The 24,972-nt window shown below is 33.7% G+C and overlaps 1 protein-coding gene across 3 annotated transcripts in view; it reads right to left on the reverse strand.

Moving 5' to 3' along the window:
- LOC149424497 (neural cell adhesion molecule 2-like) overlaps positions 1–24,972 on the reverse strand; it is a 239,400-nt gene that overhangs the window by 181,878 nt on the left and 32,550 nt on the right. The gene's annotated exons all lie outside the window — the stretch shown is intronic.

The following is a 24,972-nucleotide window of genomic DNA, read 5'->3' on the forward strand; positions in this document are numbered from 1 at the left end:
CAGTGGGTTGCCATATTAATAGGGTCAGTTCCAATATTTCTTGATTTTTATGTTTACGTTGTCTCTACTTCTAAATAACTTGGATATGATGGCCATTCCTTCGTTATTTTTGTTGCTGGTATCACCACTGACACTTTTAAGAAGTGCCAACACTCGCAAAGTGCCACATCCCTCGAAAATTTAAGGTTTTTTGCACGTGGTCAACATTTTTGTGAAAATGCGTGATTGAAGTTCTGGTAAATAAATATACATTATAATTATATTTACGAGTTTTAACAGTTTAGCTATACAAAAATGTAAGTAATTATTAATTATCTATTAATTTCTGTAATTTTTTTTTTCATATCTTATTTCAGTGAATAGTTTTTCCATATTGAGTCCAATGTTCTGTTTTTTCAGTATGGCTAGGTCTTCAGACACGTCCCCAAGAAAATTTCCGGAAGTGAAGACACTATTGACAAACATTTAACATTCCCAAAGGGATATAGCAGCCATTACAGGTATTTTAAAGTCTGTGGTTAACAGGATAAATTAGAAAATCAATCAAAACCTGCCCCTTGAATTGGATCACATTGGGAAATGTGGCAGAAAACGAATCACTACACCTCTTACTGGTCGCAAAATCAAAGACGTCTGTCTCCAAAACCGCAAAAAGAGTGTAGCTCGTCTAACCTTGATGATCAACGAAGAAGATATCGAAGTCTACCAAAGGAGAGTCCAGAGGATATTGGCTGAGGAGAACCTCATTGGTCATTGGCCAGCTAAAAAACCTCGCGTCACAGTAGATATGAGGAAAAAACTACTGGAATAGGCCAACGCACACCAAAACATGACTATAGAGAACTGGAATATGGTAATTAACATTTTTGTGGTTTTCAAAAAATTCCATTAGTTTGATTATGGCCCTTTTTAAGGTGTGATTCTCTGACGAGTCCATATTCCAAATTTTGTTGGATTAATCATCGTTCACTCATTTACGGCTCCAAAGACTAAGATGGGCCGGACATGTGCACCGAATGCCAAGCACACGTGTACCAAAGAAGGTTCTAACAGGACACCCGGGAGGCAAACGAAAGGCGGGCAGACCTAGGCTGAGATGGGAGGACGATGTCAGGAAAGATGCCAGAGGACTACTCCATGTTGCAGATTGGAAGACGACGGCCGAGGACAGAGGGCGGTGGAGGCTCATGTTAAAGGAGGCCAAGGCTCGAAATGGGCTGTAGCGCCATTGAAGAAGAAGAAGAATCATCGTTCGTCCGACGACGCCCAGGAGAGAAATTTCATCCGGACTGCCTTGTAGAGACTATCAAACACCCTACCAGTATCATGGTGTGGTCAGTCATCTCTTCCAAAGGGATGGGGGCCTCCACATCGTGCAAGGAACTATGAGGCAGGATCAGTACAGAAAAATACTGGAAAATCGATTACTGCCTAAAGTCGGAGAATGGTTCCCTGGTGGCCAGGAATACGTCTTTATGCACAACTCCACACCCTGTCATAAAGCCAGGACTGTCACTGCATTCCTGGCTGAAAAAATGTGCAGGTTTTACTTTGACCGGGGACTTCCCCTAACATGAACCCTATTAAAAACCTGTAGAAGCTCACCAAGAGGGAGATTGCCAAGGAGGTGATCACAACAAAGCAGCAGCTCATCGAAACCCTCATCCGGATGTGGCATCATTTTCCTGACCTAAAGATTACTGCAAAATTGTGCATTGAGTGTATACCACGGCGTGTACAAGCTTTTATTGCGGCTAAAGGCGAAATTACGAAATATTGACTTTTTGTTCGATAATGTTTAAAAATAATAAAAAAAAAAAATAATCTTACATTAAGGACAAATACGGTGTTCTATTTTTCTAAATTCAATGTTCTTGTAAATAAATAATAACAACCGCACCTAAAATCATAAACATCTGTGTTTTATGAACACAAAGTGAAAAAAACACATTTTCCATAGGTGTCCCTATTAATATGGCAACCCACTGTAAGTCAAATATATCTCCACATTTTCCCATTTTAAAATACATTCAGATTCAATCGAAAAAATTCAACATAAATTCCTAAGACACTAATTTTTTACTCGGTATTCCCACAGAAAGCATAAACTATAATTACTTGATGAAAAAATAAAATTTATTAAAATTCTCAGATCAAAGAATTATAACTGACTTAATATTTATGTTCAAGATTGCAAATAGTAGTATGGACAGCCATGATGTAATTGGTATGTAGTGAGAGCTACCCGTTCCAAAATCCTGTTTAAAATAATAATAATAGGACTGAGCCTTTCAAACACTCAAATGCACCTAGATTAAATTAAAGTAGTAATAGATACGTAGATTGGTGGATCTATTTAACTGCGCTGGAGGTAGATACAAGAAGGCTATATTATCATATATTTTCATTCAATATTAATTAAACCTACTGGTGTATTATATTGTGTATGTATTTGTAGCTCATACTTTTATATCCTTCCTGAGCTTGTTTTATTTTTTATTCGATATATTTGGCGTTAATAACTTTGTGAGTTGAATAACATTTGGCTGTCATCAGTTGTTTTGTTTTGCTCTATCTAAAATTAATTTTTTTCCATTCTATTTTGTTTTCTGGCCAAAAAAAAGTGTAGTGTGTTGTGCCTTGAGGTTTCTTCTCCCTTTTGATCTTCCAGGAGTCACTTTTCGCTGCTGATTTCCAGATATTTATAAACTTTTTTACTTCTGTCATTTTTCATACTATTATTGTAGTTGTTTACTGTTGTGAATAATGGAGGAAGATTTCCCTCCTGGACCCCCTACAAAGCCCCCAGATCCCTCTCCGGACCCCCCAGACGGGGAAAATGTAGAAATTTCTGACAGTGATTCTGTCATTTTGACTTCTACCAAAAAAAGGAAATTTACTCCTTCTTCCCCAATAAAACTTGACTCGCCTTCGACTTCACAGTCCCCACCAGCACTTTCTCAACTTCCTCCAACAAACTTTTATTCTCTTCATTCCCGTGGCCCATTCATAGTATACGCCCAAAAAACTGAGCAAGGAAAAACCATCCACCCTCTTGAATTTGGCAAATTCCTATCAAATAGCAAGAATCTTTCAATCAAGCCTGGAGGTGTAAAAGCCGAGGGTCGCTTCCGAATCTCCGTCGAATTCCTCTCAGGGTCAGCTGCCAACAGTTTCATCAAAAATATCTTCATTTCATCTAATTCAAAGTTTAAGGCATATATCCCTACTTTCAATGTCACTCGCATGGGCCTGGTCAGAGGTATCTCGACCGATCTGTCCATCGAAGAAATTCTGTCTTCACTTTCAACCCCCCAACACATTGGCAATCCCATAAAAGCCAGAAGGCTAAATTACAAGGACTCCTCTGAGGGTATAATTTCCTGGAAGCCCTCCCAATCTGTCGTTATCACCTTTGAAGGTCAATCTCTTCCCTCCCATATATATTTATTCTTCAACTCATTACCAGTTGAAATGTATACTTATCCCACCACTCAATGTTTCAATTGCTGCCGTTTTGGTCATACCAAAGCTGCATGCAGATCTCAACCCAGATGTTTTAAATGTGGAGAAAACCACGCAGCTGACCAATGTCCTTCTTCCTCCTCACCTAAATGTTTTAACTGCTCAGGCTCACATACAGCTATCAACACATCTTGCCCAGAACAATCTCGCCAAAAAAATATTAAAATTTCTATGGCCTCTCAGAACTTGTCTTTTCTGCAGGCTTCTAAACTATTCCCGCCTGTCAAAAAATCATTTGCTGAGGCTTTATCCAGCAACTCCTCATCCAACCCTCTTCCCTCCACTACAACAACTTCTTCTCGTTCAACTAAATTCACATACAAAAACGCTATTTCCAAACCGGCTCCTGGATACGATCAGCAACAACACAACTCACTACTCTTAAATCCCAATGGTTCACCTCTTTCAAATGCCACAAATGGGTGTGCAAATAATTATAATCCGTCCTTAATGAACTCTCTTAAACTTTCTGAAAAACTCTCCCAAGACAATTCTTCATTTATCCAAACACTTATTATGCTTCTAATTGACCTTATTTCTTCTCAAACTAATCTACCGTCCAACGCTGCTACTATTATTTCCACATTAAAATCATTTATTCAAAATGACTCTTCAGGATGTCAGAATACTTCAGTGGAATAGCCGAAGTGCTATTTCTAACAAATCTGATCTCCTTAACCTATTAAATTCCAACATTATTTCTTTGGCTGCTATCTCGGAGACTTGGTTTACTCCATCCACCCACTTTAATGTGGGAGGGTATTCCTGTCTCCGCGACGACCGCCCGGAAGGTTCGGGCGGCGGTGCTGCCCTTTTTATTAAAAAATCCATATCATTTTCCCCAATAAATAATATCAAACCCCCCAATGCTGACTTCCAAATGGTTGCAGCTAAAATAAAGGACACATCCTTTATTTCAGTCTATCTTCCCCCAACAGCCCACTTCAATAAACAAACTTGGTTGCAAATTGTAAGTCAACTAAGCCCTCCTTTCTTTATATTAGGCGATTTTAATGCCCATTCCCCCGTCTGGGGTTCTGCTTTCTCCGACCGAGATGGTCGAAGTGTGATGGATTTCCTAGATCAATCCAACCTTTTCCTTTTGAATGACGGATCTCCTACTAGGATCTCACGCCCCAGCACAAACCCCAGTGCAGTGGATCTATCGATATGTTCTACTAGTTTGGCTTCTCTCTCCTCTTGGGTGGTGTCCCCCGACCCTTGCTCCAGTGATCATTTCCCGATCACCATTACTTATCAAACTTCTTTCCAATCAGACAAGTCTCATATTTCGACAAAAATTAAAACGAAACACACCAAATGGGATGAATTTAACTCTCATATGGACAAGTTCCTATTAAATTCACCCGCCACCGATATATTTTCCGTCAAAGATGATTATAATAAATTCAAATCAATGCTCATAACTGCAATAAATAAATCAAATCCTCCCCCTAAAACTAAATCTCTCAAAAAACTCCCTCCAACTCCCTGGTGGGATGAGGAATGTTCCAAAGTAGTAAGAATTCGGAAAGCTAAATCTCTTTCCTATCGTTACAATATGACTATGGAGAACTATCTTATATACAAAAACGCTGAATCCAATGCCAAAAGGGTATTGAGGTCAAAAAAAAGATCCGGGTGGTACAACTTCTGCAGTTCAGTATCTCCGAACACTCCAATTTCGGAAGTTTGGTCTATGATCCGAAGATTTAGATCTTCCTTCAGTTCACCATCTCCTCGAGCGTCTCATTCTAAATGGATTGATGAATTTTTGGACAAAATTGCCCCCCCTTCTGTACCTAACTTAGATGAAATAACGCCCATCTATAATACTCCTATGTCTAATCATTGGCTAGACTCTCCGTTCACCTTAATTGAGCTAAAAAATTGTTTATCAACAGTCAAGGACTCATCTCCAGGCAGAGATGGTATACCTTACAGCATAATCAAAAATAGTAATGATAATGTTCTAAACCACTTCTTAAGCATCTTAAATAAAATCTTCCAGACTGGTATAATGCCTGATGACTGGAGTTGTCAAATAATCATCCCTATTTTAAAAACAAACAAATCACCAAATTCTGGATCCAACTACAGACCAATCGCTCTTTCATCCACCCTCAGTAAACTTTATGAAAAATTAATTAAAAACCGATTAGAATTTTTTGTCGAGAGTAAACAGCTTCTCTCTCCATCTCAATTTGGATTTAGGAAAAAAAAATCCACTCAAGATAACCTTGCCATCATCAGTACTGATATTAATTTATCAATTTCTAAACAGGAAGTTTGTCTTGCCGTCTTTATAGATATAGAAGGCGCCTTTGACAATGTTTCCATCCCAATCTTGAAAAAAAAACTTCTAGGCCTTGGCCTTCCCCCCATGTTTGTCCAATCTATTATTAATCTATTTCTAGATAGAAAAATTTTCATTGAACTTCCAGATATTTTTCCTCAAAGTAGGTCTATTTGGAAGGGTTTACCACAAGGCGATGTATTGTCCCCCTTACTGTATAATATATACACATATGATATGCATGTCGCTATTCCCCCACAAGTAAAAGTTATTGAGTTCGCAGATGACATAGCTTTCTTCTTATCATCCAAAATCATCCCTCTCGCCGTCAAATATCTTAACGAAGCCATGAATGCCCTTTGCACATGGCTCACGTTAAATGGTCTTGAACTTTCAATCCAAAAGACTCAGTGTGTCACCTTCTCAAACCGCCATAAAAACCCCCCCGTTCAAATTTTATTTAAAAATTCTCCAATCCCCAACGCTTCTGAAGTAAAATTTTTGGGAGTAACATTTGATAGGAAACTTAAATGGTCTTCACATATTAATAATTTAGTTACTAAATGCGAAAAAAATTTAAATATCATCAGATCATTATCTGGCGTTTGGTGGGGTGCTCACCCTACTTGCATTAAGTTGCTTTACAACGCACTTATTCGAAGCCATCTTGACTATGCCTGCCCACTTTTTAGTACTGCCTCAAAAAATGTACTTGATAAATTAGACAAAATTCAATCTAAATCTTTGCGAATTATAACTGGAGCGATGCAATCGTCACCCATCAATTCCCTTCAAGTAGAATGTTCTGATCCTTCTCTTTATTTAAGGCGTCAACTATTTGCTGACAAATTTGTTCTTAAATGTTTAAATTCTAAATGTCATCAGGTTATCCCCAGCGTCTCGTTGTTCATTGACTCAACCCATTCATCTACAAACAGAGCTTCAACTAAACCTCTTCCTGACATCTGTAAAAATTTTAAGTCTCTCTCAGAGCTTCACATCATCCAAAATGATCTACTACCCTTATACAAATTAAAATATAGTCACGTCACCCTATCCCCAACAATAATAGAAGGGATCGGAATCCTTAAAAGTCATTCCAATCTCCCGGCCCGAACTGTCAATAATATGTTCAATGACATTATTTCATCTAAATGGCCCAACTTTTCTCTTTTATTTACTGATGGATCCAAATCTCCCGACTCTCCTAACTGTGGTATAGGTATTAACGTTTACCACAATAATTCTAATGACAGAATATTTCATTCAATTTCAAATCAATTTTCAATATTTTCAGCCGAGTGCATTGCTATAATAGAATCTCTCAAATATATAATCAAAAATAATTTTGAACATTCCCTCGTTCTCTCTGACTCTCTCAGTTCCCTCCAAAAACTTAAATCCAGTCCTCTTCTTCATCCTGATGATCATTTTGTATGCCTTATTCGAGAGATGATAGCCTCCATTCAAAGCTATGGTAAAACTGTAACTCTGATTTGGATTCCTGGACATGTTGGTATCATGGGTAATGATATTGCGGATGCCTTGGCAAAACAAGGAGCGTCCAACCCTGTTGTTACCCTCGTAAACCACATTCCCCTATCTGACATTTTTTCCATCATCAAAGATAGATCCCGCAATGTTTGGTCGGAGTATTGGCACATTGCTAGTCAATCCAAGGGAGCCTGCTATGCCTCAATACAAAGGACTATTCCATCAAAACCGTGGTTTCAGCAATTCCCTCATTTTTCCAAAAAAGAAATTTCTTCACTCATTCGAATGAGGATCGGACATTGTTCCGTTCCTTCCCATCTTTTTAAAATTCACGTTGTTGACTCCCCAGATTGTACATTCTGTGGTCTAGAAGTGGGAACTTTAGATCACATATTTTTTGGTTGTCCCTCTCTAAACAAATATCCTCTATTCTATCAAGCCTTATCTAAAATTGCCTCCCCTCCATTCAACATCTCGTCTCTTCTAAGTCTGAACTCGACTCCAATTTTCATTATAATTTTGAAATTTGCCTATTTAAATAAAATTAATATTTAAATTCACCTTTCATTTCTCAATAATTTTAAATGATGGCCAAGAACACCCTTGAAGGGTGAAAGCCAGAAATAATGTTAAAAAAAAAAAAAAAAAAAAACTTTGTGAGTTTTAAAAGGCAACTAATTTTAGACCTACTTGCTAGTTATTAACTTGTATTATTTATTAGCTTTAAAAAAGGTCTTGCCTCCATACTTTGATTTACTTTACCATATTATTTTTTCTAATTACCTTATGAGTAAATTATATTTAGCTATATTATCCATGTACATATTACACTTACATACATATACTGTCAACTTACTTTGTAAAAGCCCGACAGGGCGTTAATAAATAATAAATAAAAAAAATACATTCTGTGGACATTTTGCAATTGAATCAAATCAAATGCCACAGTTAATTGTTATTTTGTTGAAAATATTTCTGGTTTTTGCTTATGCTTGTATACTATGGAATGCAATTAACTGAAAAAAATTAGCTTGAAAAACTGAATTGGTCTTTGATGCCTTATAAATGCTAATCATCTGCCTTGCCCAGAGAATTCTTCGAACTGCTTTAAAGCTATCAAACGATTAATATTGTTTTTCAACTACTATCTGAGGTCCGATGCACTTGTCCTCTTCAGTTTTAATAAGAAACTAAAGTATACAGTTGTTTTTTCATTTATTTTATTTAAGGGTTAACATAAAAAGAATTCTTAATATGCTTTTCATAGATGGCGCTTATTTAATTATTGTATGTAAAACTTTTTTGCTAGTTATGCTTTAAAATATTAAGATGAATTATTTGTTTGCGCCCGTACATACGCAATTTTAATATGAATGAATAGTTTTGTCCGCTTACATTCACAATTTTCTCTAGAAAGGCACACAAATATTATTTTAGATTGAATCACCCAAACAAAACGAATTTTTTATACCTACAGGAAAAATAAATCTAAATTATATTTATTGCACATTTTTTACTTCACTGTTTAAGCTATTTATTTATTTATACTCGTTACAAAGCAATATTAGACAAAGTGCGATCATAAGAATAATTGAACTACCGTTAATACAATTAAAACAAAACCAACACTAAAACATGCGTAAACCACGGAAAATCACGGGATAGTCGTAAAAATGTCTTGCTAAAAATATTATTGACTGAGAGCGAGCTGTCTTAACTCACTGTCACTGTCTTGAGCACTGTTTTAACTCAAGCGCTTTGCATTTCTTCCGTCAGTAAATTTGATTGTGTATTCCCTGCCCTGTCAACCCTGTCAAGATGGTAGCCTCTTTGGATAGTACATTTTCTTCGCCAGAGTTCGCATGAAGGTTACGAATTATCAAAACGAAATAATCAATGTGACGCGAGGTCCGTTATTCATAGAACTACTAGCACAATAGTACTTTATTACTTGACTTAATTTGTTCAAACAAACATTTCCATTTTTTTAAATGGAATTTAAATCCAAAGAAAAGTTCTAAAGTTCATTGACCCGGAGTTATAGACAAATACAAATTTTTTTTTTTTAATAATTGATCATGGAAAAATTATTAAAATTAACAGCAAATTATGGATTTATCGTTCATACAACTTTGTATATTAAACGAAGTAACAATAACGTTATACTGATAGCAGAAACATATAAATATGACTAATGAAGCTTTTTCAAAGCTTCACGTATTTCTCTAAACCAGCGTGAATGAATAAAGCTTCATAATTTCAGGAAAGTTGATGACCATTGAATTAATGCTCAGTGATATTTTTCGCCCCACCTTCACCCGAGCTAAAAAAAAAACTGCCGCGTACAAACTAAGTAAAAATCCCAACGAGTTAGATTTCAAAATAAATCACACATACTAATTTCAGTTGTCTATGCTTACTTTGTTTTGCGTGAAATAATGAATAAATGTGAAAATTCGAATATACAAAATCCCGAAAAAGTACCTGAACCCGATTTTCAAGAAAGAAAACATCGTGCAGCAAAATAAACAAAACTGAATGGGTTGTTTCGAACAGGTATAAAAAAGTTAACTCACTGTCAGAGCACTTACGATAATTTAAGTGTGTAGGCTTACTTGCTGTAATGTGTAGTAGACAAAGATAATGTATGGGGGTACTAAAATAAGAATGACGTTTTATGTGGATCGCAAACCAACATGATTAGATAACACTTCACTAGAGAATGTGTAAGTTAATTAATTATTAGTATTAGTATCGCAGACCAGTGAAAAATCAATGACAAATCAGTTCTGATTTTTAAAAAGATACAATTTTTTCTCTTTATTGGAATTCATTCTACAACTTACAATTCCACCTTCAATTTATTGTATTTCATGTGCCTACCTTTATCTTTTAATCTAATGAATAGCAACTAATAAATGTTTGTACGAAAGTGTACATAAAGAAAAAAAAAAATTCTGTTTATTTATTGTTTTTGTGTTTAATTCGTAGAACTGCATTTAATTTAAAAAAAATAATTAAAATCATATTTAATAATATAATTATTAAATTCTGCAGAACCAAAAAATACTTGCAGAAATGAAATTTGATTTTAATTAAATAAAAAAAATATATATATATTTAAATATGTATTAATGTTCATTTGTAGATACTTGTTTAATATACGGGGGTAAAGTGCGCTAGCTTCAGTGGGCGATTCTACATGATGGTAGAAGGTAAAAAAGATAAATAATTTTTTTCGAAATTTCAATTTATTTTCCCGACACAATTTCATTTTGGCATATATTTTTAACGAATATTTAGCTTCTGAGTGATTGTTCAGTAAAAGAACAATACTGAATCTTCTACGTGTTTATAATGTTCACGTTTATCGATTGAAAATCATTTCCATACAGTTTGCCAGGCCCAAAGGGCTTGTTATTTGGTACGAAGCGCTTTCGCAGGAACGTGTTATTATTGTTGGGATTAAATTCCTGAGCCTAAAGGAAGGTTTGTGAGTGATGTATCGATTTCGCATCAATCACGCATCGTTAAGTCCTTTTTCATTTAACGTTTCCTATAATAATATCTCGTCGCCGGAGAGTTTCAGTTTTAGGGAAACACTATCACATTGTGACATCGACTGATCAACTTTAGGGTTGACTATTAGCACTAGAATTTACAATTGAAGCAATATTATTCTTATCAATGGCAAGTTCCAGTGCGCAACTTTGTCTGATATTTCAATACTTTTTTTAATATGAATTTAAATTATTGAACACTTGTAAAACTATATATAATAAAGAAAATCGTTTTTTTTTTTAAATTACATTAACAGTTAAATAGATAAGAAAAGGCTCACCGTTTGCGAGTTTTTCGGTTTTATAGATAGGGTAGAGGTTAGTACCTTGGGCCATTTTTTTCAAGTCTAATAAAATGGTAAATTCCTAAAGAAAACTTATTTTTTATATTGAACCGGTTAGATCAGTTATTTATGAACAAATTTTAGAGCGTATAATATGTTCATCATTTATAATAACGCAGGAATAACATTTTACGAAAACTCATATTTTGGCTCAAAGTACAATACGGTCCCATACCTTGGGCCATGTGGAATCGTTCCTTGGTAATATAAAATAATTGTTGAGTAAAATTGTTTATTAGGTTCTGTATATCTATTATATTAAATGAAATCCAAAGATAAGATAAAGTGAAAAAGATAACATTTGTGAAATAAACATATATTCTGTGAATGATTGCTTGCAAATGTAATGAATATTCCAAAAAAATTCCATTAAAAAAATATTTTTAATTTTTATCATAAGTATCAAATTAACATCAAAAGAGTAACACAACTAAAATGGAAATAACGTACCATGGTACCTACTAAATAATAATAAAAAATAATCTAAAATTAAAAAAGTACATACGTAATGTACATAGACCAAGGTACACACACGGTAAAACAAATAAATTGACGTTTTTGCTTCACAGTCGGTTCAGTCACGTTTTTGAGGTTATATTATTCTTGGATATTAAGATTTACAATTTGTAAGGCGGGTATGAGTACCGCTGCCCCGGTAACCATTTATTGGATAACCAATCTATGCCATAGGTCACCCCAAGTTGTTCGCTACGTTTGGTGATTTATCAGGGGTGCCCGGGTTTGTTCGTGTTTTGGTGGCGGATGCGTCTGCTCACCAATTGCATGGTAAGCCAGATCAGAAGAGTCTGGTTGAGGGAGATCTTTTGACTTCTCTAACAAGTCTTTATCTAAAAATCGCCTTGCACCGCAGTGGGAATGATTTGAGTCGTCGGATGACAACAAAATCTTATTTTTGCCCAAAATGTGGACTGGACCTTTTCTGTAATAATAATGTAACTTGAATAAATTTTTTTATTTAAAAACTTTGAAATTTGATGAATTGTTCAAATTTTGTGAAATATACCCTCCTGAAATGTTTTAGTTTCAATTTTTAGATTTGGTTTAAGCGGTCAACACAAAGTACCAAACGCATTAACGCGCGACAATATGTCATTATCGCTGAAGTGGCGAATCAAAGTCACCTTGGAATAAAATAAATTTCCTTCAATTATACACAACACTTGGAAATCATTTAACGCGCGTAATTCACGGTCTTACGCGTGTTTAATCGGCGTTGTTCGGAGCCGAGCTCCGAGGGATTTAAAGAAAGTCCCACACGTCGCGTGCCGTAGTCAGATTAAACATCTTGATTTTTTTAAAACAAGTTTTTGAGGTAAACGAAAGCTTCGGGTGGACGAGCCGTCCAACACCGGTCCTAGGCCTTCGAGGCGGGCATTTCCGTTCTAAACCATTACTATCGTACTGACTGCAAATGTGGTCTCTATGTGTTTATAAATTTTGAAGGTATTAATTATTAATTAACGCTGTAGTATCTTCAATATACGATGTACAGAAAAATATGTGTTTTCACATGTATCTTTTTAAATGTGGTATTGTAGAGTCAAAGGTGATCACCGAATAGATAATACATACTAGAAATGTCTTCCATGTTTATTTTACTAGAAACTAATGTCACCACTGATTTTCATCATCATCACACCATATTTTGGTTTTTGCCCATTTAGAACGCGCGCTGTCTCTCTTGCATCTGACATCGCCTTTCTCTGAAACATTTTTTATTTTATACCGGAGATACTATCGCTAAATACATTTTAATTTTTTAAATATTACGTACAGAATTTAGTAAAATATTACATGCAGGGTAAAAATAAATTTTAATATAATAATACTAAATTCTAACTAGAAATTACTGCTCTCGGCGTTCTATGTAAAAGTTGCCAAGTGGTCGAACATTGTTTAGGAACCTACTGACATTGCAAAAGTATTTATTTATTATTTATTAACGCCCTATTGGGCTTTTACAAGAAAATTCAAACTTCATTAAAGAATGTAAGTACAGCAGGATTCACGGATTTATATATGTGTACATATATATATTGCTAAAATAGCATAACTGTATAAAAAATAATACTTATGCTTTGATTAACATCGTGTCCAAATGATTCGATATTGTAAATAAAAGTAAGTATGTACGTATATGCATAATTATTAATATTTGTAACAAACCAGTAAAACAAGAAAATAATTCACTCATTAGGTATAGAAAAATTTAATACAATATATGAAAAATATCGAACAAAAAAACTAAAACGAATTACCAAAATACGAATACTTTAGTTAGTATTGAATTTAAATTATACGACCTGAAACGGTAAATAAATCAAAGTATAATATATAAATCAAGTATGTTCGTAAATGCGTACAATGTATGCATGTGTGTTGTAAGGATGTGATGTTCTCGTAGATACCTATTATAAGAGACAAGATTTTAAAAAAAGAGACAAATAATAAAAGTTAATAATTGGCAAAAAGGTCTGAAATTAGTTGCCTTTTGAAACCCACAAAATTGTAAACAACAAATATTAATAAGTTCACTGTTTGTTTGCTGGGTGTTTCTAGCTTAAATCAATAATATATATACCGGATATAACTTCATATCTTCTTGCATAGAAAGCTATAACGACAAGAATCGCAGGTATCGGTACATAATATCTACACTCATAGCATGCCGTACTAAAATTTTGACCATTAACGAGAATTAACTGACCATAGTTAATTTTAATTTTTTTCTTGTGCGTAAAAAGAATTTATTTACAGCTCAAATTTAAAACGAGCATCACGTGAAAGATGTTCACACACTTACATATACCAACACACTACACATGTCACCCCATAATTACTAAACGTACATGCAAAGAAACACATCAAAGTTACTCACAATAAAATATTTAATATTGTAAATTGAGAACGGGGCAAATCAATCGACCATTTGAAAAAAAGATTTTAAATGAAACACATATAAGTACCCCGTTTGTGCTTAGTCCGGCAGTAAATTGTATTAGTTTTTCAGATTCCACGAAAATCACAGCAAAAAGGAATTCTCAAAGGTCCGTTATTTTTTTTCCTTAAAAAATTGACATTTCGGTGGCAATTGAATTGGATTTAAAATTATGTAGGTGGAAAGATGGCGATTTTTTCTCAGGATTTTAAATGAAGACAGAACGACAGACATTAATTTGAATGCGCAGGCACTATTAGAAATGAATTAACTTTCCTGGAAGATTATTGTTGGAATTTTTTTCCACTGTTGAATCTCGACATTGACGTTCTTCCAAGGAATTTAACGAACCGTAAGTACCTACGTACCTAACCTACTTCCATAAAAATGATTTAGAGGGGAAAAAATAAATGAACTGTGAAATCCAGGGGTTTTACAGATATCTATGGCTTTTAATTTAATTTATTTTATTTCTAGGAACATGTTAACATTAAAAGTCTACCTAAACATATTTTTGCAGAGTTTAATTTGAAGTTGAATACTCTGCAGAATCGTTTTAATGTAGTTATACTTCGTGAACACCTCAATAGGAGAACCTTTACAGTGCGTTGTTCGATTGTCGGGTTAGATGATGTATGTATCATTGCAAGAACTTTTAAAATGTGCTGTTCGATTTTTAGGTTAGATGATGTATGTATCATTGTAAGAACCTTTACAATGTGCTGTTCAATTGTCAGGTTATATGGTGTATTTATAATTGTAAGAACCTTTACAATCTGCTGTTCGATTTTTAGGTTAGATGATGTATGTATCATTAAAAGAACCTTTACAATGTGCTGTTCAATTGTTAGGTTATATGGTGTATTTATAATTGTAAGAACCTTTACAATGTGCTGTTCGATTTTTAGGTTAGATGATGTATGTATCATTGTAAGAACCTTTACAATGTGCTGTTCAATTGTCAGGTTATATGGTGTATTTATAATTGTAAGAACCTTTATAATGTGCTGTTCGATTGTCAGGTTTAATGATGTATGTATCATTGTAAGAACCTTTACAATGTGCTGTTCAATTGTCAGGTTATATGGTGTATTTATAATTGTAAGAACCTTTATAATGTGCTGTTCGATTGTCAGGTTTAATGATGTATGTATCATTGTAAGAACCTTTACAATGTGCCGTTTGATCATCAGGTTTGATGATGTATGTATTATTGTATGAACCTATTTGTAATAACCTACAGTGATGTGAGTAAGTTTTAAATCATATTTTGAACTTTGTTTTTTGATTGACAAGGTTTTTATCATGTTACGAAAGAAAAAAAATCATCACTAAATATGAATGAAGTACAGGTGTTCAAGTTCACCTACCTAACATAATATAACACTACTTAGACAGAAAACAATCTACATAATGGTATCGTTATCATCAGAATAATAATATAGTTTCTTTCAGATATAACAGACGAGCGCGAAATGAAAGTTTGATATAGTTTTATGATAACACGATAAAATGGCGAAACATTCCTAGAAAATAGAGTATACTCGTGTTAGCACTTTAATGTTTGAGTTAACTGAAAAGGAAATAACAAATAATGACTTAATGAAGGTACTTAGTTATGATTAGTGTGCTAGGTACTTTTAAGAACCCCGCCCACCAATAATTAATTTCCGAAAAATGCGTAGGTAATAAAAGTTTCCCTAAACAAAATCCTTGGATTCAATATAACTATTTCGAGGTGATAAAAACTATGGAAATACAATTTAACGATTGTGGATGTATAAATATTATTTTCACGATAAATACGGCCTTCATATATGGAATTAAAAATTATAACCGAGCGGCACGAACACGGCTACCGGCCAGTATTAGGCCATGAGTTTGGGCGTATGGACTGGATTATGGACGTACGGGTAATGTTCTGTACAAAAATTACAAGGCCCGCCAACCCCAAACAAAACACGTGCAAAGTATGTGAATAGCATGTCATTTGGTCACGGGATAAGCGCTCGTGTGTGAGCTTTGTTTAATTTCCATCGCACACACACACAGACACACTCTACTACCACTATACGAGTACTACCGCCTCAAACCAACCAACCAACTCTCACATTATATTTATAAATCCGTACTTTGGTGGTCACGAAAATAGCCACTTATTTTTCCCAGCCCATAGATATTATTTATTGCTTCATTCGATCCGATACGTTGATATGTAAGGAAATATTTATGTTTTTATGCATGTTCCGTGTATCCAGATAAATAAATTCATTCCAGGTCACGCGGAAATTACATAATATAATTCGATCATATCGCTATGTTTGTTTATCATTGAACTACGTAACTGAGATTAAGAATGGACATGTTTTGGCCTACATTATTCGTTCAACCTCATTGTTTATTTTTTAAATAAATTACAAAACTACACAAGTCTCCATTTGCATTCGGGAACATAAACAACTACCCCTTGTTCCTATTTGAAAACTTAAATGATCCCGAAACCTTTTTTTGGCCATGTTAGTATAAATCGAGCCCATATTTAAATTTGTTATGTTCAGAGGCAGATTGCTGTATCCGTAATAATTAAACTTTTTTTATATTCCTATAAATTTAATGATGAAAGTTACAATGTGTACCTATCCTTTTACGAATTTTGTAAATATTTCATTAACTACTTTTTAATGCCCATTAAAATAAGTTGTTAGCGAATTGATAAAAACATTTCCCGCAAACTCAGCTTAAGTACCATTTTGTTTAATGTTGAATATTGATCAAAACTATTTTCACGTCAACGGAATTTCCACGCCATGATTGCAGGTTGGCATGCACACAAATTGAATATTATTTGGCGACCGGGTAGAAACCCACAACTAACTCATACACTCGAAAAATTCCTAAGAAAACTCCAAATAAAATAAACAAACTAAGCACAAAAGTCGTGTAATGAACCTCGTAATAAAATGGATTAGAGTGGTTTTAGTGTGCTTTTTGCTCGGGGCCCAATCGGTGCTTTCTTTTTATTATTAATTTACGGCGAGCGAGTGGGCCTTTTCTTAACGTGTCAAGTACTGGCCGTAGGTTGGCAGTAATGGTAGGCCATTTGTGCCCAGGTTGTTATTACTGGTAACACATTTTTTTGATTTATGCCGCCATTTGGTTTGCATCGAACGTTTTAAATATTTTAAATTGGAAAACGAAAATTCGCGGCCACTGGCAATGAATCACCGGGAGAAAAATGATGTAATTTTTCCTGTAGCCATCATTAAAATTCGGTTTGCATAAGTGATGAAAATAAAGATTATTTATGTATTTTACACTAAACATTAGGCCATGATAACATTTGTGAGATACATCTGAAATTTTTTTTTTAATGTTTTTATTCGTTTCTTTCTTCGACAACATAAAAAAACTGTCTAATAAAAAAACGCGATAGTAGAGATATGAGAGATGTACGGTAAATATGAATTATGTACTGATACCCACATGTATTTTTAACGACTTTTTTCAAGAGTTAGAATATTGGTAATATATAAGCACAATTTTTACGATACACTGTAACGTAATTAAAAATAAATCATTTACAGTGCATAATATCATTCTAAATTATACTCATTATTTGACATTCTAGAAATATAATTAATGAAGTATTATAGATTCTCTTAATATGTTATGATAAAATGTTGTTAAATGAACTTCTGTTATAATTTCATCGATTCAACTGAAGAATAAATAGAAATATACGAAAATAAGTGTATCTCAAATATATAAAAAAAATCACGTGTAACTGGATTCGAACACGCTAATCTCCAAAACCGCCCAATTGATTTCAATAAACTTTTTTGAATGTGTATGGTCGGTTCCAGCTTGAAATAAAGGATAGTTTTGGACCTGATAGGGGGCGTTGTTGTCAAGATATAAAAAATTAAACTTTCAACGAATTATTTTTATTTCAGATTTCTCATCCAAAAATACATACAACCACAAATTTTAACTTCCCTACATAGAAGGAGGTCTGTGGCAGGACAACGTCTGCCCGGGCCCACTAGTATTATTATAAAAAATATAAATTTAAGGGGTGAAAAGTCTTCTAAGGATAAAAATAATTTTTTTTTAAGAAATTTAATTATCTAATGCAAGGCTGCCCAACCTTTTTAACAGTTGGGCCAAATTGACGATTTTGAATCACTGGCGGGCCACTGAATACCTGACGGTTCCTATTTCCATGGGGGGGGGGGGGTTGTTAGAGAATTTCTATAAAACATAATTCCCCACAAAAAAAATTCAAAATGAGTGCTCCCCACAAAATATTTGAAATCCATGGGGGGGGGGTTGTTACGGAACTTCGCTGAGAAAAAAATCCGCGCAACCAAAAACATAATATGTAATTCCCCACAACAATTTTTCGAATTTCATGGGGGGGGGAGGGGGGTGGCAACAAGATTCTATTTCGGATGCAAAAAATATTATATCAAAAACCGGTGTATTTTTGTTTAAAAAGTAAGGCACTGGTGACCGCGCGCAAGCTGCATTGTTTGTTTTACCGCGGGCCCGCGACACTTTTTCGAATTTTTAGTTTTTTGAAAATGGTTCACGCGGGCCACTTATAATTCTTTCGCGGGCCACATTGTGGCCCGCGGGCCTGGGCAGCCTTGATCTAATGCAACCAAAAAATTTCAAAAATCTACGTTTATGAGCGCATGTTTGCATGTACAAACGAGCGTACTCAGAAAAGACGATTATTCTTAGCATTGCTTACGGTTGACTGAACATGAATCTCCCTGTCCGGAGAGAATGCGAGAATATTTTATCTCCTACCATATCGTAGATAATATTGAAATTTTTTACATTACTTCGAAAATTTGATGTGGACATTTCTTTACACTTTTTTGATGATTCCTTTCATTTTCCTATTTTAGTTCTTACAAAAAAATACAAAAGATTAATTTAGTATGCATATATATAATAGTTTCCATAGTAATTGTAAGATACGAGAATCCACAAAAGCACTGCCAGTGTGAGTGTGTGTATATATGTTTGTGTGTATCTGTGTGTGTGTGTAATATACAGCACAAAAAATATTGTCCTATGAAATTTTGAAGTATTTGAGAAAACTGATGTGTGTTTGCATCAATTTTATAAAATACATTTTTATCCATTTTCTTATTCTATTAAAAAAATTCTTGTTTTAATACTTTGGTATATTTAGAGTTGGAGGAATATTTAATTTACTGATAGTAAATAATTTAGATAATATTGGTTACGTAAATAAATGTTTTATCTATCTTATAAACAAACATATAATAAATTTGAGTTATGTGTAAATACTAAATAGATATGTTAAAAGCACCTCACCATCCTATTATGTGATAAATGATAAAAATAAATACAAATGATACATAAACTTGCAAAAAATTTCTAATTTGTTAATATTAGGAATTTCCTGAAATCTATTAGAAAAGTAAGATATTTTAATTTTGAAATGTGTTTATTAATTTGAGATTGCCATTTTGGAATTGCATCAACAGACATATACACATATACCATATACTTGACATTTTCGAGTTCATTGCACAGTGAGCATATCATTTGAATGCAATTAACATCGTGTATTGTAATCTTAAGAGTAGGTAGGGTTTTTTTGCTTTCTTTAATCTCAAATCTTGTATTATGATGCAACTAATAATAATCGTAACATCGGGAATAGTATTGAAAAGAAAAACTCTATTTCTTTTAAAACAACTTAATCGCTTTCCTCCGAATTACGAGAAGAAACTACAATTTCTATTAAAATAACGTAATAGTTTTCATCGAAAGTACCCAGATAACTATAATATCTTTAAAAATAACTTAATCGCTTTCCTCCGAGGTACATTTGTAACTAAAATTTGTTTTAAAATAACTTAATCGCTTTCCTCCGAAGTACCTATGTAACTACAAAAAGACCGCCATAAATAACAGCTTAAAACAAATTTTGCGAAGTAAAGAGAATTTTTCGAAGAATTTCGATTCTATGATGTCCTCTTGTATAAAGATATTTTCTTTAGAAACTCTCATTTTCTTTTACCATATTGAAAGCGGCTTTCAATTTATTCATAAAGTCACACAACGTCCCGACAAATTAAAAAAGTTGAAAGGAGATTAAAATCTATTATAATCAATGCAAGAAATCACGGCTCCCCAAGGAAATATGGAAAGTAAAATGCGGAGCGAAAATATTTTTCCAAGCGCATCTCCAGGGGCTCAATTTGTTCAATCTATAAAGCTATATATACTTCCATACACAAGTCGCCATACACACAAAGCTCACCGTAGAAAGGTGACTTGTAAAAATCGATTTAGAAGGTCGAAAAAGTCACGCATCGGTCCTTTGTACGAAGTGCTGATTTACTCAAATTTGAAACATTTCACTCGAACTCAAAGGGCTAAAAGTAAGATCAGATGTCGTTATGTCGTTATCTCAGCTGATAAGAGGTCTGCTAAATGATGTCCCCGTTAGAAAGTTGCTGAATATTCCCTCGTCCCGGTAACAAGCCGAGTTATTGAATACAACCCATTTTATTACGTTCGAAGTTACTTGTCCCAAGTTTTGAAAGCATCTAAATGAGGTTTTATACTCAAAGGAAGCTGATTGCTTTTGTCACGATGGGCGAGCACAATTTAAAAAATCTTTTGCTTTTTGTAGTTTATAATTTTCCGTTAAGAATGCCGTGGGCCGATTTGAGAAATATGAAATAAAGTGAATAAGAAAAAGCTCAGACATTAGGAAGCTTTAAAAAATCAGTCGATTTAAAAGCATTTCGGTACCTGGTACTTTACGGAACATTACTTCAATACTTTAATTTTTTAAATTAACAAAGTATTAGATAAAATTTAGTATCGCTTTCGTTGCCATGTTTTTGAATCAGTCTTTCATTAATCAATATTCAAGCTTATTCGGTTTGTTTGGCAAATGTTATTTGCACGCTGAAGCCTTGTGCGGTGTTCGAAGTGGAACAATAATATTCAGTTATAGCTGTTATTTTATGTATTCTACGGATTATCTCTGCTTTGTAGTTCCATAAACAGTGGTATCAAATAATAATCATAGAATATCACATGACAGGATTAGAGCGCGGATAAACACTAACTTTAATCATGAAAATTACATTCGCCAAATCCTCCCATAATAAAAACTTTATACAATAACCAAATAAGATTATTACGAAACTGTAACGTTATAAGAAATTAATAATATAAATTAAACAGTAAGCTAAGAAAACAGGTTGTTGTATCGTAAGAAAAATAATTACAAACTTCCATTAAGATCTTAGTTAAGAACCATAATTTGTGTACGCATTGGATATTGAGTTGAGTGTTTGTGAATTCGATTATTACCGCACTGAAAAAAATATTTTGTTTATTATATAAGTAAATTTTTGTTTATTTGTTACAATATATGATCAAATATTTCAAGACCCCTCTTCCATAGAAGCATTAGCTTGTGGCTGGAAGAGGAGTGTACATTGTTTTATTACAGTAAGTAAGTAATTAAAAATAAAATGACTATAAACTTATTTGAAAAATGGAATGTTACTTAAGGAAACTAATTGAGATAAGTTATTCTTAAGATTAATTCAATTGGAAAAAATTTTATTTTTGTGAATTTGTCTTTAAAATATTTTTTCACCGTGTTTATTATTTGGATGTTAACATTTATGTTTCTAATTTCTTCAGGTAGTCGATTGAAAAAAATTCTTGCCCGGTAAGTGTAATAATTTTGTGCAAAGGAAGTGTTTAATTTTGGGCATGGAAAAATATATTTAAGTCGAGTACGGTTTTCAGTTAGAAATAAATACTTGTTTTTTTTCTTTTATGATTTGAATCAATGCATTTTTAGTATAAAGTTCTTTAAATGAAGGCACTTAAAATTCTTCGAATAATCGATCAATAATAATAATAATTATAATAATCAATAATAATAATTGAAGTGGGCATTGTAATAGTGTTAGAGAGACAGAGTGCGTGCTAAATGTGATAGAACCAAAATGTTTTAAGTAAGTAAGGCAACATTGGTTTCCATATAAATCTGCGTGAAAACCATTTCTATAGCTTTTCCTTAACTATTGAATGGATGATTGAAAAGTCTTAGCTAAAAAAAACCCTCAAAAAGGAGCTCCGGTTTAAAAAAGTTTTACAATTTTTTTAAAACTTTATCAGATATGAACTTTTGAAGTGTTAATTTTACGGATCAAAATAGAAAATGAAAACCCTCTGAAAACTTCATTAGATTCCAATAACATATAAATAGTTAGACAGCAGCTTGTCGGTTCGTCGTTTTCTTATAATAAAGTCTGGAAAGAAGCCTATTTGTAATCTAATTTTTGAGATGTTTTATGGAAACTAACCGCTAGCCTTAACTTCAGGTCAGGCTGGTCTAGGGTTGCAGATGGTGTTCTTGGACGCTGGCCAACCCTATCCGCCCAAACAACCCCAACCACCCACTTAATACACCCACCCCCGCTGTAGGACAAACACACACTGCTTCCAGTGGTACCCGCAAGGGATGGAGGCTAAAGCACCGGATTGAGAGGGGGGCTCATTCAAATATAATCTAATGTAAAAACGATACATATTACGACAGGTAGTAATTATTTTTAACATAAACTAACATTTTCAATATAAAGCATTAACGTTTATGGTAACACTATTGGTTTCCAAATTATTTGTACAAACTTGTTGTTCACGCAGTGAAACAAATATGTTTTGAGTCTAAAATTCAAGAGATTTTGACGAAAACAGATGCTGAATAGTGAAAAAAAGTGTGCCACAAGGAAGCGTTCCTGGGTTTATTTTATTTCGTAACCATATCATGACTTACATGGAATGTTCGAAAGCAACTTTTTATGTGGATAAAAACACGCCTCAAGTATTTTTCTAAACACATACCCGAATGAACTCAAATGATAAACTTTATCAGTAGATTTTCAAATCTTATAATACTTTCCGTAGTCCGCAATTCATACCACTTATTAATTTCTTAGCTTAATAATAAAACCAGCATTTCAAGCAAACAAGAAAATCAAAATATATATTTTTTTCATTTTTCAAAAAAGATGTATAAATAATATGCCATTTCCGTAGAATACTGTAAAGGTATTTTAATTGCTTACTTCTCAAACAATTGTTAAGCTACTCGTACATTATTATAGTTATACAAGGAGTACAAGAACTGGGCGAAACATTATAAGTAGTAGTAGCTTTTACTTGTAGTTTCATTACCTTAGAAAGTTGCACGAAGAAATATTGCTAATAATTGTGTTAAATACGTAAGTCAGCATATAGTTTTAGAGCAATGAGTGGTAGGTTTATTATTATTTAAAAAAAAACATATACAGTTTTAAAACATGTTTTTAAAACAGCTAAATAAAACATGGTCGATCAACAATCACCTTCATTAAAAATAAAAAAAGACAAGTGCTTTCCCAGAATATCTCATATTGGTTCCATGATAAATCAACACATCGACAATTCAACACACCTTTAAAAAGTGATATAAAGTCATTAGAAACGATGAAAACATTTTTTTTAACTTAACCTAACCTAACCTACTTAACCCAGCTAATAAAGTTTTTGTTTCATCACTTTCCATGACTTTATATAGCTTTTTCAAGATGTGATGAATTATCATTTTGATGATTTATCCGGTCACCCTCATAATATCTAAGAGTAAAACGGATAAATGTACCTACATTAAAAAGCGACCACATTATATTCATAAATTTCTTAGAAAAAACATTACTAAGCAAATACTGATGGTATCATGAAATCTAGGAATTTTAATTACGTACGTGTACTTACCATTATTTTCTTTTGTTTTATGTGAAACAGCACAAAAGCTAACTGATCCTAACCGTCTGGAGCCAGTGAGACTACGGCATCCCCAATTGGGGTTTGTTGTGAGGCTGAAGGTAGTAGGGGGGGGGGGGAAGAAAATGGGAGAGAGGAATGTGAGAAAGTACCTGGCTATTAAGATCTGGTCATCAAAACCAAAACCACTTGCAAACTTGTTGTGTAATGTTTCAATTCGGAATGATGGTCTTACACCAGGGCGATACAAGAGTATCTTTAACTCTGGAACGTACTGCAAATAGTATGCAAATAAATAGAGTCTATTATTTTAAACGAATAAATTGAGAAATATCAAATATTAATAAAATAAAATTTGGTTGCGAACGCCGAGATTTAAACCCGCGACCTCCTGCTTGCTCATCAAAAGCCTTTCCTTTCGACCGAATCAGCTCTTCTACATTACATTGGCGGTGGAATTTCTATGCAGATCTGGTTACTACTCTCGGCATACGTAAAGGTATTTCAAATGTATTTATCCTAGAAATGTGCGAATAACTCAATGTCTCGGATTTCACATATAAAATTCATAAAATTGCACATTTAAATGTGAACATTCTCGGAATATTTCAACAGAAACTTTATTGCCGCTGATTAGCGTTGAATTGTACGGAAAATGGAACTTCACGCAAAAATTGATTATCCATGTTACAGTTTGACATGTTTGTCATGTAGCGTGTGCGTAATCTGGGTAAAAAAACATTTCAAGGGCGGGGACGTGATGGGTTGGGAATTAACGGCGCCTCCGCCCACTTTTCAGCAATTGAATGCATTAAGAATGGCTGCGCGCCCAAAAGCATACAAAATATAATTCTCGCTTTGAGGACAGATTACCCAACAAAGCTGAATATATTTTTTAAATCACAATGTATAGCAATAACTAGTACGGATCTAAGCCATTTTATGTAT

Source organism: Hesperophylax consimilis, chromosome 4 (assembly GCF_061612785.1).
Source record: "Hesperophylax consimilis isolate HC1 chromosome 4, BYU_Hcon_1.0, whole genome shotgun sequence".
Lineage (NCBI taxonomy): Eukaryota > Metazoa > Arthropoda > Insecta > Trichoptera > Limnephilidae > Hesperophylax > Hesperophylax consimilis.